Here is a 7,237-nt window from a genome sequence, read left to right as displayed (position 1 = left end):
AACGGGACGGTGCAAAAGGAGACGGTGAGGCACTTTGTCAGCGATTGCCCCACGGCACGCACCACGTGGAAGGCGGTGTCTGAAGCACTGGACTGGCCAGACCTGGGCTCCCAGGACTGGGAATCGGTCGTGTCTGGCACAGAACCCACTCCTCCATTGAAGGGACCCAGGAGGAGAGTGCCCAGGAAGCGGCAGTGGAGAGAGACCACGGCTCCCAAGACGTACTGGACTGTGCTGTGGTCCACAATTAGGCTGATAAATCTGTACGTTCTGTTGGCGCTGTCCCTCCAACGCTGCAGAGAGATAAAGACACAAAAGGGGGCTGATGTGGCCGGCTCAGTCAAATTTGTCCAAGAGCAGATTTTTTGGTTGAGCCACGAAGAAAAAGGGAGGATGCCGCCCAGTCGGTGGAGGAAATTGTGGCCGTGGTTGAGTGGGGCTCATGCCCCGATCACGTAATGTCCGTTAAGCACTCATACATGTTGCTGAGACACATGGCATGAACCTATCAGGAGAAGTCTATAGAACGTTCTTTTTGTAAATTTGATTTGTAAAGCCTGGGAATCCTGTAAATGTGTGTACATTTGGCATTTTGAAACCATGTAAATATTGGATGGGGTACTTTTCTAATTTCTAATTTTGTAATGTTTCAATTTTGTGCCTTTTTGTAACTTTTGTAGTATGTTTTTATTTAAATAAAAAATTTCAACCTAAATTTCAACCTAATAAAGGGGTACAGTTCCACTGAAAAAAGGGCAATTTTCAAAATGTCTTCTTTGAGAAGCTTTTTCTGCAAAGCTCAAATTTTTGCCCATTGTAAACACATTCCAAGGATCAAAACCATGCCAGGACACTTCATTTTCTGAACCGTATCCCTACCCTTTTAAGCATCCCTAACCCTAATATAGGGGTAAAATTCCACTGAAAAAAGTGCGATATTCATAAAGTCTTCTTTTAGAACCTTATGCTGCACAGCTCACCATTTCTGTACATTCTGAACACATTCCAATGATCAAAAGCATGCCAGGGCACCTTGTTTTCTGAACCCGAAGCCTACACTGCTACGCATTCCTAACCCTAATATTGGGGTAAAATTCACTGAAAAAAGGGTGATTTTCAAAGTCTTCTTTGAGAAGATTTTTCTGCACAGCTCACCATTTCTGCCCTTTCTAAATATATTATCACGATCAAAACCATGCCAGGAGACCTCGTTTTCTGAAACCTTAACCCTACCCTGCTGCACATCCCTAACCCTAATATAGGGGTAAAGTTCACTGAAAAAAGGTCGATTTTCAAAAAGTCTTCTTTGAGAAGCTTTTTCTGCACAGCTCACCATTTCTGCCCATTCTAAACACATTGCAACCATCAAAATCATGCCAGGACACCAAGTTTCCTTAACCCTAACACTTCCCCGGTGCAAATTTCTAACCCTAACACAGGGGACCCTTCCATTGAAAATCGTGCAATTTTGAAAAGTCTTTCTTTGGGTTGCTTTGTCTGCACAGCTCAACATATCTTCCCATTGTACATACATTCCAACAATCAAAATCATGCCAGGACAGCACGTTTTCCTAACCCTAACCCTACCCTGGTGCACATTTCTAACCCTAATATAGGGGACCCTTCCATTGAAAATTGTGCAATGTTGAAAAGTCTTTCTTCGGGTGGCTTTTACTACACAGCTCAACATAACTTCCCATTCTAAACATATTCCAACAATAAAAATCATGCCAGGACAGCACATTTTCCTTACCCTAACCCTTCCCTGGTGCACACTTCTCACCCTAATATAGGGGAGGCCTCCACTGATAATTGTGCAATTTTGAAAAGTCTTCCTTGGGTTGCTGTTTCTGCACAGCACAAGATATCTTCCCATTGTAAACACATTCCAACAATCAAACTCATTCCAGGAGAGAACGTTTTCCTAAACCCAACCCTACACTGGTGCATATTTCTAACCCTAATATAGGGGACGCTTCCGCTGAAAATGTGCAATTTTGAAAAGAGTTTCCTTGGGTTGCTTTTTTTGCATATATCAACATATCTTCCCATTGTAAACACATCCAACAATCAAAACAATGACAGGACAGCATGTTTTCCTAACCCTACCCTAACCTGGTGCACATTCCTGACCCTAATTTAGGGGACACTTCCATGCCAGGAGACCTCGTATTCTGAACCCTAACCCTACCCTGCTACGCATCCCTAACCCTAATATAGGGGTAAAGTTCACTGGAAAAAGGGCGATTTTCAAAAAGTCTTTGAGAAGCTTTTTCTGCACAGCTCACCATTTCTGCCCATTCTAAACACATTGCAACCATCAAAATAATGCCAGGACACCACGTTTCCTTAACCCTAACCCTTTCCCAGTGCAAATTTCTAACGCTAATTTAGGGGACCCTTCACTGAATATTGTGCAAATTTGAAAATTCTTTCCTTGGGTTGCGTTTTCTGCACAGCTCTACATATCTTCCCATTGTAAACACATTCCAACAATCAAAATCATGGCAGGACAGCACATTTTCCGAACCCTAACCCTAACCTGGTTCACATTTCTAACCCTAATATAGGGGACGCTTCCACTGAAAATTGTGCAATTTAGAAAAGTCTTTCCTTGGGTTGCTTTTTCTGCACAGGTCAACATATCTTCCCATTGTAAACACATTCCAACAATCAAAATCATGCCAGGACAGCACGTTTTCCTAACCCTAACCCTACCTGGTGCGCATTTCTAACATTAATATAGGGGACGCCGCCACTGAAAATTTTGCAATTTTGAAAAGTCTTTCCCTAGGTCCTTTTTCTGCACAGTTCAACACATCTTACCATTGTAAACACATTCCAACAATCAAAACAATGCCAGGACAGCACATTTTCCAAACCCTACCCCTACCCTGGTGCAGTTGCATGTTGGAGGAGCTCCTGGTTTGGGATTACAAAAACGGCTACTTTTGGTACAAATTCTCAGACTTCTGAGCCCCAAAATGTTGGGGTAGTCAGAGAGAGCATGGGGGACCCAGAGGTGCAAGAGGGGCATCTGGGGAACCCCACTTTTGGAGAGAAATCGGGTGCAGAGGAACCAGGCTTGCAGCTGCCTCTGCCACAAAGCAAGCCCAGCATGTCTTCTCCCAGTGAGTTGGAGCTTCGGCAAAGAAGGTCTGCTTCCAGGACTCGTGGGAAGAGAAATGATCAAAGCCAGGTCAGTGTTTGTAGGCTCAACTCTGGGGAGTCCTTGGATGGTGGAATGAATCGGGGGTACCCCGTAGTTTCTCTTAAAAGACTCGGAGAAAGGGTCCCCCCCAGCTTGGAATCGGACAACGGCTCTTTAAAAGGCAAGCCCCGGGCATGTCCTGGCTGCTGCTGTAAAGGAAAATCAGGGTGATTTTTCCGCTCTAAAACAAAGTGTACAGACAACCCAAAGTGGACAATTCTGTGGGGTGGACAGTGGAGAATCTTTACCCCATGACCAGAGAGAGGAATGTGCAAAGGAGAACCCCATAGAAGCAGCAAAGGGGGCTCCCCCCCGCAACCTCCTTTCCCAGCAACAAGGAAACGTGCTGCAGAAAATTTCGCAACAGCCTCAGGCCATGCCGTTTACTGTTTCAATGGGAATGGGGCAATGTTTACTAAGACCCCAGCAACGGGTTCTTGGTCCTAGAAAGGGGGACATGGGGGTGGAGGTCCAGGAGCAGTATGAGTACTCAGGGAACATGCTGCAAGAGAGAGGAGTCCCTGTCACAGACCAGCAGCAGCGTGAAACTTTTAAAGCTGATGTTCAGAAGCGGCTGGATACTCTGAAGGAGAGATGGCAGGCAGTTGTATTGAAAGAGGAGCAGGTGGAGATGCAAATTAGATGCAGCGAGACTCAAGAAGGGGTGCAAGAGCTTCAGGAAAAATTGAAACAGACAGAGCCTATCAGGATAGCACTGGAGCAAGAATATAAAATGTTGACAGCATTATTAGAAGGAAGAGGTTCTCTTTGTTGGGACAGTTACTCCAATCCACAAGTAAACCTGGCTTTTCAAGAAATGGGAGAAGAGACACAGGCATGTCCTGGACAGGCACAGATGGGACCTGTGCTAGAGGAGAAAATGAGCCAGTGTGCAACACTTAAGGGACGGAAAAGATATGGGAAGGGAAAGTTTTCATCACTCCAAAGATCGTCTAAGCCTGAATTAAAGGACAATGAACGTGACAGATCTCCAGTAAGGATGAACAAGGGGGAAAATTCAAAGGATAGCGATTTCCCTGCAAGGAGAAAAGACGCCTTTGATGTAACCCATGATGAGCCTCTATCTTGGGTGACAGATGCAGCCTCTAGACTCAAGACAGGGAAGGCGCCCAGTCTCCACCTTGAACCGCAGAACCAGAGGGGAGAGTCTCCACTGCCACAACAGGAGAACGGGAGGCAAGAGGAGATGGAGATGGGACTCTCTTCAGGGGAAGAGTCGTCAATGGACAGCGACATGGATTTTTGTTTAGGGAAGGGAGTGGGCCGAGGCGGGATCCCTCACTCCTCGGGGGATGAGATAAACTCGGATTTTGACATCCGTGCTTATAATACGGACCTGGAGACAGACCTGTCGACGTTGGGGGATTCTGAAGTCTCAGAGACTAACGATAGCTCATGGAAGACCAGAGAGTTTGTGATCATACAGAACTGGACTGAAACCCTACACACACCTGTCGATCGGGTAGGTGACATCATCATCCCCAAAGAGTTTGCTGAGAACGACATGCTGAAGTTGTGGGGATATATGGTGGCGCATCTGGCCTTCTCCTCGGTAAAGACCAATGATTTAACCAAACTGGCTCAGTATAAAGTATGGGAACGCCTCGACAAAACATCACAGATTTTGAGGAGTCTGATGGCTGGCTTGTACATCGCAGAAGTGAAGACGAACAAGCAGAAGGCGGCTATTAAATCGCTCGCCACACAAGCGGTATACAGGCTGCTGCTGGCACAAAAACCACAAAAACCAAAAAAAATTCAGCCTAGACCCTTGGAGTGGTTGGAGGAAAAGAATATGGTGAGGATCATTCAAGATATAAAAAGGACATGGGACACGGCTCCAGAACATCAAACCCCACCCTTTTGGGGACGTCTCTATGATACATCGAGCATGATGACACGAGACAGGTTTAAGGAGTGGCTGGATCAGATGATCATAATGCTGCAGAACAGGATGAAGATCAAGAAGCAACAGCAAGAGGAAAGGCCATCGTTGAGGAGCAAGCGAGTCCCACTGAGTGAGATGCAAACAGTAGCGAATGTGACGTGGCTGAGGGAGGCTTCCCCAATGGCTGAGACAGCTCTGGACCAAAGGTTGGGGGTGTGTGCTTCGGTGCCACCCCCTCTAATCTGTGAGGTGATACACTCAGAGAAAATGCCGAGGGAGTGGGAAGAGGGAGAGGTTCAGAAGAAGGGAGAAAAGAGGGGTGGTAATCTCTCAGATATTGATACGGGGGAAGAGAGGGAACAGGGGCAGGATCAGGAACTTCTAAGCAGTGCAGAGGGAGAGATGGGGGAGGCCGAAAATAAGAGGCCATGACTACATAATCCTGTAAACAAAAGTGAGGGCAGGGGTGCTAAAGGAGGGGTGGGGACGGAGAGTCAAACGACGGGTTCTGCTGCTGGGGAAGGGATGGGAGTGGGTGAGGAAGGGCAGGGGAGTGAGGCAGGGAAAACCGTGGAACACCATATTGGGCCTTGTGGTTCTGTTTCTGCTTTCAGTGAGAGGAAAACTTCATCGAGAGACGAAGAATCCGCGATCGGGAGAAAGCAAAGGCAGCAGACCTCTTTGACAGATACGGACAAGGGGGCTAGGCCCAAGGGTGCTCAAAGGGAACTGAATCGGGGTGGGAGGGAAAAGCTTCACACGGAGTCTGTAAATACAAACATTTTGCATGGACGGGATCAGGATGGAGTGAGTAATGCTGCCGAATGGAAACCCACACAAACACACACAGGTACTCTACCTAGACCCAAGACATACGCCAGTGTTGCTAACAATCAGAGAGAACCGGAGACTGGAAGGATGGGAGGCCCTTTCTTTGGAGCGGCCTTTGAGGAAGAGGAGGATGCGCACATCGCGCAGTACCTCGAGGCTGCTTCAGATACAAGGGACCCCCGAAAAAGTTTTGTGGTCCGCTTCCGATACGTTGGATCTGACCCCAACAGAGACACCAGGACCTATCTGACAAAGACTCTTATGAGGGAGGTCCTAAAGATTGAAAAAGAACAGGTCGTGGCTGTGATTCAGTTACCGGGGTCTAGGGAGACCGATGTGTGTCTAGCCTCTGAGCTAGCCTACTGGAAATTTTGGGCAAAGTGTAAAGCGGCACAAAGGGCGAACCCCTCCTTATTGGAAGGTTTCGAGGTAGCTCCCCTCTTCAAGGATGATACTAGAATCCTGACTGTGATCTTTCGCACCACCACCATCCCGGAGGAGGATGTGGCCCGGTGGGTCTCCAGGTATGCTGTGATACTGAACGGGCCATATAAAAGGATCGATGAGGAGGGTTTTTGGATGGGTGAGTACCGTTGTGTGGTGTTCTTTAAAAATCAGAGCCAGGATAACAGGCAAGGGAAGATCCCAAAGTATTTCTTTCTGGGAGCAGAACGTGGAATCACCAGGTACAGCGGGCAACCTTCCGCGTGTTACCATTGTGGTTCCTATGAACATTACAGGAGGACGTGCACCACACAGTTGTGTTCACGCTGCTGTGGCAAAGGGCACTCCACGCTCGCCTGCCAAAGGGGCATCCGATGCAATCTCTGTGAGGAGGCTGGCCATACATATTACTGGTGTCCTCAAGCTTATTATAACCGGCAAGACGCCGAGAAGCTAAGTAAGGCAGAAAAGATGGCACAGGCGGGCAGAGAGAAGGCCTGGGCGAGAGAGCAGATGATGAGGAAGAATGTGGATGACTCCCAGGGAGTGGGTGCTGGAGAGCGGGAAATGAGCACGGGGGCTAACCATTTGGAGGGCATGGACACACGGCAGGAAGATCAGAGCTGGAAAGTAGTCGGTTCCCAGAGAAAAGGAAAGAACCTTGCACCTGCTGGTATGGCAGGGAGGGGAGTTTCGCAGAGCGTAGAAGCAAATTCTAATAGGTTCCATCTTCTGAGAGAGGATGAGGAGGATGGAATAGAGGTGGATGGCGCATTGGGGGGTGAACGTGTCCAGGAAGATGATTTGGTAGGAGGGCCGAAAGGCACCCCGCCAAAAGAGCA

This window comes from Varanus komodoensis, unplaced genomic scaffold (assembly GCF_004798865.1).
Source record: "Varanus komodoensis strain SLA01 unplaced genomic scaffold, ASM479886v1 scaffold2, whole genome shotgun sequence".
Classification (NCBI taxonomy): Eukaryota; Metazoa; Chordata; class Lepidosauria; order Squamata; family Varanidae; genus Varanus; species Varanus komodoensis.
This window is presented reverse-complemented; position numbering follows the sequence as displayed.